Below are 11,739 nucleotides of genomic sequence, written 5' to 3' on the forward strand. Positions count from 1 at the left end.
AGCAAAAAAGCTGAGAGAAATCGTAGTTATGGCCCTGCCAGAGTGAAGATGCCTCATTAACATGTTAACACCACATCATCACTCCCAGAACTCAGCTGAGACACCTAGAAATCCTGAAGCTGAAAAGTACAATAATAGAATGAAAAGTTCCTTAGATGACTCCAACGTTAGATTTGAGCAAGCAGAAGAAAGAATCAGCAAAATTAAAGATAGGGCGATTGAAATCAGCAAATCTAAAAAGTATAAAGGAAAAAAATGACATGAACAGAGCCTAAAGGACCTATAGAATGCCACCAAGCAGATAAACATATGTACTGTGGGAGTTCCAGGAGGAAAAGAGAAAAAGGGGAAGAAATAATGTTCGAAGAAATAATAACAAATAACTTCCCAAATTTCATTAAAATATGAATCTACAGGGTGGCGCCTGTGGCTCAAGGAGTAGGGCGCCGGTCCCATATGCCAGAGGTGGTGGGTTCAAACCCAGCCCTGGCCAAAAACCACAAAAAAAAAAAAAAAAAAGGGCGACGCCTGTAGCTCAAGGAATAGGGCACCAGTCCCATATGCCGGAGGTGGCGGGTTCAAACCCAGCCCCAGCCAAAAACCACAAAAAAAAAAAAAAAAAAGACATGAATCTACAAATCTAAGAATCTAAGCAGCTCAATAAAATGCCAACATGCTAGGAGAAGTATAAATTGGTTCAGTCATCTTAGAAAATTGCTTGGCATTTGCTATTCAGATTGAATGCACACACCAGCAATTCGACTCCTAACTAGCCCACTAGAAATGCAAACACTCCTGCAAGCAACAAAAGACGTGTGAGAACATCCCTAGCAGTATCATCCATATCCTGTTTGAAACTGGAAGCAACTCAAATGTCCATCAACAGTAGACTAGATAAGTACATTGAGTATGTTTTTTCAATAGATTACAAAACAGCAATGACAATGAATGAAGCAACTCAACCAACAGGATGGATCTCACAATCAGCACATTAAATGGAAGAAACAAGTCTACAGAATAATGTATGATTCAATTTATCTAAATTTCCAAAACTTGCTAAATGGTAACATTTAGGTATGTACATTTAGGTGATAAATCTAAAAAGAAAAGGAAAAAAATGATTGCCAGAAAGACAAAAGTGATAGTTTCCTATAGAGGTTCTGATGGGGAGGCAGTTTGGGGTGTCAGCAAAATTTTATTTCTCTACTGGCTAAGTAGTTACATAAGTATTTGCTTTGTACTAATGTTGAGCTGTACATTTGTTTGATGTGTTCTTCTATGGATGCTCTGTTATATTAATAGTAAAAGAAATCTTAAAAGAAAAAGAGAATACACCCAATGCTGAGGGCCTATGGGTAGAGAACTTTCTTTTATTCTTACATTGCTATAACTCTCATTTTCAGCAGTGTTATTCAACCTGTTTTATCTCATAGCACACTTGAACCTGTAATTAAACTTCCACAACACACTTAAATTATGTTCATAAAAGCAAAAGAGTAAAAAAAATAAAAAAGGAGGAGAGAGAGCAAGATGGCGGCCGAGTAACAGCTTCCTTGCAACTGGGCACCATGAGGCTGGGGAGATAAGACTCCAGGCACCTCTGGCTGGTGGGATCTGCCTATAATCATCCCTTTGAGGACACAGGGAGTCAGTGAGAGTCTTCTGAACCCCAAAAGGAGGACAAAAGCAGTGGAAAACTGGCAAGTGGTTGCCTGTGTTCATTCCATCTATTCCCACCAGCAGCTTTTAAATACAATTTCCCTTTGCTGCCTTTGTCAGTAATTAGAACTTCATTTTTCACTAGTGTTTCTACCCCTATTATTTGGTTTTTCACCCAATTTTATCCCGTAAAGTTTTCTGTTTGCTTGTTTTGGTTTGATTTATAGCATTTTTGTCTTTCCTCTCCACTTGGTGGAGGTGGGGTACTGTGTCCAATCAGGCTAGCAAAGAGCTGCTGACCACAAGTGAACCACTCAACCCAGCACCCTCAGAGGTCGGGGGTTGTTTAAGGTTGTTTCAAAGTACCCTTCTGTATGCCTATATTGCTCTGTCTCCCTCTTTCTGTGCCTCTCTCTTTTTTTTTTTTTTTTTTTGGTCAATATTCCCTTTTACCCACCACCTCTCCTTTCTCTTTTTTCTTTTCTTTCTTTCTTTTTCTTTCTTTTATCCGTTCTTGCTCTTCAACCTTCTCATCCTTCTGGTCCTATACTAAAAGGACTCATTGAAACCCTAGTCCACAGGCATGGCAACTTAAAGAGCAAGAAGTGAAAGGAAAATGAGGGCAAGGAAACAGATAAAAGAAATCACTCATGAGGAAGAATCAGCAGAAAACTCCAGGCAACATGAAGAACCAGTCCAGAGAAGCCCCTCCAAGGAACCATGAGGTAGCTACTGCAGAGGATTCCACCTAAAAAAAAATGTTAGGAATGACAAAAAGGGAATTTAGAATACACATGATGAAAACAATGAAGGAAATGATGGAAACAATGAAGGAAACTGCTAATAAAGTAGAAAATAACCAAAAGGATATCCAAAAACAGAATCAAATAAGAGATAAACGATATGAAGAATACAGAAAGGATATAGCAGAGCTGAAGGAACTGAAGCAGTCAATTAGAGAACTTAAAGATGCAATAGAAAGTATCAGCAACAGGTTAGACCATGCAGAAGAAAGAATTTCAGAAGTAGAGGACAAAGTTCTTGAGATAACTCAGATAGTTAAAGAATCAGAAAAGAAGAGAGAGAAAGCAGAATGTTCACTGACAGAATTATGAGCCTTTATGAAGCATTCCAACATATGAGTTATAGGAATCCCAGAAGGGGAAGAAGAATGCCCCAGGGGAATGGAAGCCATACTAGAGAATATTATAAATGAAAATTTCCCAAATATCACCAAAGATTCTGACACACTGCTTTCAGAGGGACATCAGACCCCAGGTCACCTCAACTCTAACAGAGCTTCTCCAAGACACATTGTGATGAACCTGTCCAAAGTCAAGACAAAAGAAAAGATTCTTCAAGTTGCCAGGAGTAAACGCCAGTTGACTTACAGGGGCAAATCCATCAGGGTGACTACAGACTTCTCTAATGAAACTTTCCAAGGAAGAAAACAATGGTCATCTACCTTTAATCTACTTAAACAGAACAATTTCCAGCCCAGAATTCTATATCCTGCTAACCTAAGCTTTAAAATTGATGGAGAAATCAAATTATTTACGGATATACAAACATTGAGGAAATTTGCCACAACAAGACCAGCTCTACAGGAAATACTTCAACCTTTTCTATACACTGACCATCACAATGGATCAGCAGCAAAGTAAGAACTCAGAAATTAAAGGACAGAACCTAACTTCCACACTGATGCAAAAGATAAAACTAAGCAATGGACTCTCACAGAATAAGATGAATAGAATACTACCACACTTATCAATGATCTCATAAATGTTAATGGCTTGAATTCCCCACTGAAGAGGCATAGATTGGCTGACTGGATTAAAAAACACAACCATCCATTTGCTGTCTGCAGGAAACACACCTGGCTTCAAAAGACAAATTAAAACTCCGAGTCAAGAGTTAGAAGACAATTTTTCAAGCAAATTGAATTCAGAAGAAAAGAGGAGCTACAATCTTACTTTCAGATACATGTGGATTTAAAGCAACTAAAGTCAAAAAAGACAGAGATGGTCACTTTATATTGGTCAAGAGGAAAATACAACAAGAAGACGTTTCAATTCTAAATATTTATGCACCCAATTTAAATGCTCCCAGATTCTTGAAACAGACCTTACTCAGTCTGAGCAATATGATATCTGATAATACCATAATAACAGGGGACCTTAACACTCCTCTTACAGAGCTGGACAGATCCTCTAAACAGAAATTAAACAAGATATAAGAGATTTAAATGAGACCCTAGAACCACTGTGCTTGACAGACACATATAGAACACCCCATCGCAAAGAAAAAGAATATACATTCTTCTCATAACCCCATGGAACATTCTCCAAAATTGACCATATCCTAGGACACAAAAAAAACCTCAACAGAATCAAAAGAATTGAAATTTTACCTTGTATCTTCTCAGACTATACGGCATTAAAGGTGGAACTCAACTCTAACAAAAATGTTCAACCCCACACAAAGGCATGGAAATTAAACAACCTTCTGTTGAATGACAGATGGGTGCAGGAAGAAATAAAACAGGAAGTCATTAACTTCCTTGAGCAAAACAACAATGAAGACACAAACTACCAAAACCTCTGGGATACTGCAAAAGCACTTTGAGATGAAAATTCATTGCTTTAGATGCCTACATTTGAAAAACAGAAAGAGAGCACATCAACAAACTCACAAGCCATCTTATGGAATCGGAAAAAGAAGAATAATCTAAGCCTAAACCCAGTAGAAGAAAAGAAATATCCAAAATCAAATCAGAGATCAATGAAATTGAAAACAAAAGAATCATTCAGAAAATGAATGAAACAAGGAGTTGGTTTTTTGAATAAATAAAATAGATAAACCTTTGGCCAGACTAACTAGAAATAGAAAAGTAAAATCTCTAGCAACCTCAATCAGAAATGATAAAGGGGAAATAACAACTGATCCCACAGAGGTACAAGAGATCATCTCTGAATACTACCAGAAACTCTACGTCCAGAAATTTGACAATGTGAAGGAAACGGATCAATATTTGGAATCACACCCTCTCCCTAGACTTAGCCAGGAAGAAACAGAGCTCCTGAACAGACCAATTTCAAGCACTGAGATCAAAGAAACAATAAAAAAGCTTCCAACCAAAAAATGCCCTGGTCCAGATGGCTCCACACCCAAATTCTATCAAACCTTTAAGGAAGAGCTTATTCCTGTACTGCAGAAATTATTCCCAAAAATTGAGGAGGAAGGAATCTTCCCCAACATGTTCTACGAAGCACACATCACCTTGATACCAAAACCAGGAAAAGACCCAACTAAAAAGGAGAATTTCAGACCTATTTCACTCATGAATATAGATGGAAAAATTCTCAACAAAATCCTAGCCAATAGATTACAGCTTATCATCAAAAAAGTCATACATCACGATCAAGTAGGTTTCATCCTAGGGATGCAAGGCTGGTTTAACATACGCAAGTCCATAAACGTTATCCACCATATTAACAGAGGCAAAAATAAAGACCATAAGATCCTCTCAATAGATGCAGAAAAAGCATTTGATAAAATCCAGCATCCTTTTCTAATTAGAACACTGAAGAGTATAGGCATAGGTGGCACATTTCTAAAACTGATTGAAGCTATCTATGACAAACCCACAGCTAATATTTTACTGAATGGGGTAAAACCGAAAGCTTTTCCTCTTAGAACTGGAACCAGACAAGGTTGAACTTTGTCACCTTTACTATTCAACATAGTGCTGGAAGTTCTAACCAATTAGGCAAGACAAGGAAATAAAGGGAATCCAAATGGGAGCAGAGGAGGTCAAACTCTCCCTCTTTGCTGATGATATGATCTTATACTTAGAGAATCCCAAAGACTCAACCACAAGACTCCTGGAAGTCATCAAAAAATACAGTAATGTTTCAGGATATAAAATCAATGTGCACAAGTCAGTAGCCTTTGTATATGCCAATAATAGTCAAGATGAGAAGCTAATTAAGGACACAACTCCCTTCACCATAGTTTCAAAGAAAATTAAATATCTAGGAATATACCTAACAAAGGAGGTGAAGGACCTCCATAAAGAAAATTATGAAATCCTCAGAAAGGAAATAGCAGAGGATATTAAAGATATGGGAGAATATACCATGCTCATGGCTGGGAAGAACCAACATTGTTAAAATGTCTATACTTCCCAAAGCAATCTACCTATTCAATGCCATTCCTATCAAAATACCAACATCGTACTTTCAAGATTTGGAAAAAATGATTCTGCATTTTGTATGGAACCAGAAAAAAACCCGTATAGCTAAGGCAGTTCTTAGTAATAAAAATAAAGCTGGGGACATCACCATACCAGATTTTAGGCTATACTACAAAGCCATAGTAGTCAAGAAAGCATGGTACTGGCACAAAAATAGAGACATAGACACTTGGAATCAAATAGAAAACCAGGAAATGAAACTAACATCTTACAACCACCTAATCTTTGATAAACCAAACAAGAACATACCTTGGGGGAAAGACTCCCTATTCAATAAATGGTGCTGGGAGAACTGGATATCCACATGTAAAAGACTGAAACTGGACCCACACCTTTTCCCACTCACAAAAATTGATTCAAGATGGATAAAGGACTTAAATTTAAGGCATGAAACAATAAAAATCCTCCAAGAAAGCATAGGAAAAACACTGGAAGATATTGGCCTGGGGAAAGACTTCATGAAGAAGACTGCCATAGCAATTGCAACAACAACAAAAATAAACAAATGGGACACTTCATTAAACTGAAAAGCTTCTGTACAGCTAAGGAGACAACAACCAAAGCAAAGAGATAACCTACACAATGGGAAAGGATATTTGCATATTTCGAATCAGACAAAAGCTTGATAACTAGGATCTATAGGGAACTCAAATTAATCCACATGAAAAAAGCCAACAATCCCATATATCAATGGGCAAGAGACATGAATAGAAACTTCTCTAAAGAAGACAGACGAATGGCTAACAAACATATGAAAAAATGTTCATCACCCCTATCTATTAGAGAAGTGTAAATCAAAACAACCCTGAGATACCATCTAACCCCAGCGAGAATGGCCCACATCACAAAATCTCAAAACTGCAGATGCTGGCGTGGACGTGGAGAGAAGGGAACACTTTTACACTACTGGTGGGACTGCAAACTAGTACAACCTTTCTGGAAGGAAGTATGGAAAAACCTCAAAGAACTCAAGCTAGACCTTCCATTTGATCCTGCAATCCCATTACTGGGCATCTACCCAGAAGGAAAAAATCCTTTTATCATAAGGACACCTGCACTAGACTGTTTATTGCAGCTCAATTTACAATCAAAATGTGGAAACAGCCTAAATGCCCACCAACCCAGGAATGGATTAACAAGCTGTGGTATATGTACACCATGGAATACTATTCAGCCATTTAAAAAAATGGAGACTTTACATCCTTTGTATTAACCCGGATGGAAATGGAAGACATTATTCTTAGTAAAGCATCACAAGAATGGAGAAGCATGAATCCTATGTACTGAACTTTGATATGAGGACAATTAATGACAATTAAGGTCACAGTGGGGGTGGGGGAAAAGGAGAGCAGAGAGAGAAAGAAGGAGTGAGAGGTGGGGAAAGGAAGAGCAGAGAGAGGGAAGGAGGGAGGAGAGTGGGGGCTTGGTGTGTGCCACACCTTTTGGGGGCAAGACACGATTGTAAGAGGGACTTTACCTAACAAATGCAATCAGTGTAACCTGGTTTATTGTACCCTCAAGGAATCCCCAACAATAAAACAAATAATAATTTATAAAGAAAGAAAGAAAACCAAAAATAATAATAATAATAATAAAAGAATATACTTACAGTGCTCTGAGCTTCTTTTGAAAATAATTTAATTAACAGTCTTTAAAATGTTTTATGGCACACCGGTTAAAAATCACTGTTCTTTAACAACAAAGAATCAGTGATAAAGAACAGGGAGTCTGGAGAGAGATGTGCCTTAATTGAAATCCCAGTTCTCAGCTCAATGCCCAGTGGTTATGGCACCAGCCACATATACTGAGGCTGGTGGGTTCAAACCCAGCCCCTGCCAGCTAAACATCAATGACAACTACAACAAAAAAAAATAGCCTGGTGTTTTGTCAAGTGCCTATAGTCCCAGCTACTTGGGAGGCTGAGGCAAGAGAATCACTTGAGCCCAAGAGTTTGAGGATGCTGTGAGCTGTGATGCCACGCACTCTACCCTGGGCGACATAATGAGACTTTGTCTCAAAAAAAAAAGAAAGAAAGAAAGAAATCCCAGCTCTCCTTTATCAGCTATATGACCTTGGTCAAGTTACTTAAACTCTGTGTGTCTGTCTTCCCACCTGTAAAATGGGGAAGAGGAACTGCCTCACTAGTTGGGGTACACGCACAGAAGATGAGTACAGGCCTGAAATAAGTCTTCACTGAGCATTAGCTGCTACTGGAACAAGTCTAAATTATATTTACATGGGGAGGAAAATGAAATACAGTTTTCAGCTTATAGCATGCATCACACTTCACTGTGACTGTTTTTCTTTTCCACCTGACTGTGGACACCACAAGGACAGACGCGGCATCTGTTTTGACCCACTTTATCATCCCAGCATGCAGCACAGGCCTGAGTGGAGGGAGTCCAGGTGTGTGGCATTTAACGAAACGCCATGGTAATAGCAGAGGGTGGACAACCGAGAGTGACCCTCTGCGATCTGAGCCCTGCTTCCACCCTTGCTACCCCAGAGGAGAGGCTCAGGCATGCTATGGAGCCTAAATGTGGCCACCTCTCTGGGGTCTTAGGTCCCCTTGCTTCTTGCCTCTCTGGTCTCAAAAACAGAGTAGGAAATGATGGGAAAATGACCCTTTAGCCTTGTTTCAGGGAAAGGATGAGGATGGAGAATAGGGGTTGGGAAGCTCCAAGGAAACCCCATCTGTTACCTACCATGCTTGAATGGTTTAGGATAAATCAACTATGACCAGCTGCATGCCCAAGGGAACCCTGGGAGGAACTAGGAAGGCGGCCCCAGGACTGTGGGCTACTTCTGAGCAGCTCCTTCAGACTCTCCCTCCTTGGCAGGCCCAAGGCTTGAGCTGGCTCTTTGGTGGTCAGTGACATGGTTAATTAAAATACCTCCCCATACACAAAGGCCTTTCACAAGTATCAATCCATTTACTGTTCCCAACAGACCTCTGAGTTTATCACTCCCTCCTGTCACAAGGTAGAAAGTTATAAGAGACACAGAGAATTCAGACCAAGGTCATCAAGCCCTGGCCTCACAGCCACCACTCCTCCTTTCCCTCCATTTCTCTCCAGATCTGTCTCCCTAGAAAACCATGTAGGCATGGCTGGGCCAGGAAAACCTTAGCCCCAGCAAGGCCCTCAAGACCACTGACCCTTCCTTACGTCATAGGAACAGTAAGGAAACGTGTTTAGCCTCTCCCGAGGCTGCAAAATGGCCCGAGGACTCTGAGGCTAGAGAGGGAATTCAACCCAGACCTGTGTGGCTTTTGCAGGGCTCACTGTAAGCCACTGCTCCTTTCAAACAGTCTCCGGTGGGACTGCTATCCGATCCTCACACCCAGGGTGGCCTGGGAGAGAAGCACAAAGGACCTTATGAGAAAGGCATCCAGAAAGTCAAGGATTCCCAAAACATGGCATCTCTGGGTTTCCCAGGAGAGAAATGAGGCAGTTTGGGGGTTGGGAGAGAAAGAATCATAAGCCTTCAGAGAAAAGATACTAAGGAGATAGGTGGAGCAAGGCTTCCTGAGTAAGAAGCGGGGCCTTTTAAATCAGTAGCCTCATTAACAATAGCAGATGGGTCTGAGACGCTTTAGGAAGGCACTGGAAGAAAGGTAGGCTTACAGCTGGGAGGCTAGATGCTGCTGCTTACCAAAATCAGACTCGGTTGAGTCGCTTAAGCAGCCTAGGCAGCAGGTCATCAGCTCAGAGGGCCACTGAGACCTGAGTCAGACATGGCCACAGTTCCATTTCCCGAATCTGTTTGTCCCAGAAACTTCCCTTGCTGATGTCAAAGTGAAAACACAAGTGAACAGAATCCAGCTAATTGAAGAAAACCACCCCATAATACTCTGCCTCAGGCCAGACTGACAAATCTCAGGACAGCCTTCTTTTCTGTTCCCTTGGAAGACATCTGATGCTTTTAAACATCCGCTGGGATGAACTGCTTCCTCCAAGCGAGGAAGCTTCTCCAAGAAGGCAGAAGGGCAAAGCCCGCCCCCACCCCAACACACACACACATATACAGGATGGGGGAGAACTGGAATACTTCCACAACTGTGCCAACAGTGACCTTCCCCTCCACCTTTGATGAGCAGCAATTACTCTAATCAGAACCTGGATTTGGGGCTAAGGGGTAACACCTCATACACTTAAGTGTATTCCTAGCTTCACATAGGAACGTGGGTGCAGGTAAAAACTGACACAAATCTTGGTTATGATCCCCTATGTATAGTTGTGTGTCCAGAGCATTAGTATTAATAATAGTATTAAACTATATGCCAACCATGTCATCTTGTGCAGAGCCTGGGTTGTCTTGATTTTCTCATCTGAAGTCTGTAATACCTCATTGAACAACGATTTAAAGGAGCCTCATAGGTGCCAGGCACCGTGCTGAGTCTGGGGCCGGTTCCTGGTCCTATTCTCAACAAGCTCACTCTGTGGGGCAAACTAGACATTCTACAAGAGAGGCTGCACCTCCTAAATTCACATACAAAACCAAGAAACCCCAGCCATGACATGCCTGCCTGCAGGCACAAATCCTAAATGCCTGTTTCTGTCTGCCTCAACACCTTCCATTTCAGCTAAGATAGGGAAATAGGTGAAATATTGCCAATAGTAGCAACATTTGATGCAGAGCTCCTGGTCTATCCAGAAAGTGAATCTGGGCTCAGTGCCTACAGCTCAGCAGCCAGGGCACCTACCACATACACCAGGGCTGACTGGTTGGGACCCAGGCCAGGCCTGTCAAATGATGACAACTACAACAACAACAAAAAAATAGCCGGGCATTGTGCCAGGCGCCGGTAGTCCCAGCTACTTCAGAGGCTAAGGCAAGAGAATCACTTAAGCCCAAGAGTTTAAGGTTGCTGTGAGCTGTGACACCAAGGCACTCTACAGAGGGCAAAATAGTAAGACTCTGTCTCCAAAAATAAAAAAAAAAAAGTGAATCTGGAAGAAGGAAGCAGAAAACACCACACAGGAATAAAATTTATGAGTAGTGCTGAGACTCAAATGTGGGTACTGGGGCTCAGCGCCCGTAGCACAGTGGTTACAGTGCCAGCCACATACAACGAAGGTGGCAGGTTCGAACCCAGCCCAGGCCTACCGAACAATGACAACTGCAACAAAAAATAGCCAGGCATTGTGGCAGGCACTGCAGTCCCAGCTACTTGGGAGGTTGAGGCAAGAGAATCACTGAAGCCCAAGAGTTGGAGGTTGTTGTGAGCTGTGACACCACAGCACTATACTAAGGGCGACAAAGTGAAACTCTTTTCTCTAAAAAAAAAAAAGAAAGAAAAATTTAGTATTGGGTCCCCAGTCCAGCAGCTCAAGCACCTCTAGTACCTCTGTAAGCATTTATTTTTTATTTTTTTTACAGCAACATTTTTAATCAATGTATAATCTGATGCCCCCAAAGTCTAAGACTATTTGATCATAGCACTGGGACTTAAGTGGCAAAGACTGTGCCACCAGGAAGTATCAAGAAGCCTAGATCCACTAAAGGGGATGATCCTTCAGGTTAAAGGAAGCATCCACCCAGGACAACAGGGACTCCAGGATCCTAAAAAGAACAGCTGCTGAATTAGCTGCTTTACTATTCTTTGCAATCCTACATTGATACAGTTTTTGCTAAACTTCACCTAATAGCAATTTGAATCGCAATAAGGATTTGGAAATGTAAGTGGAAGTCATAAAGGTAGAGCTCTATCTTGTTGATCCTCCATTATTTAGAGGAACAATGCAAGCTAGTCAGGTTAGCTTCCTCCCTGACTTAACACTATTCCCATTTACACCCAAATGTCATCACTGAAATGAAAC

This window comes from Nycticebus coucang, chromosome 17 (genome assembly GCF_027406575.1).
Source record: "Nycticebus coucang isolate mNycCou1 chromosome 17, mNycCou1.pri, whole genome shotgun sequence".
Taxonomy (NCBI): domain Eukaryota; kingdom Metazoa; phylum Chordata; class Mammalia; order Primates; family Lorisidae; genus Nycticebus; species Nycticebus coucang.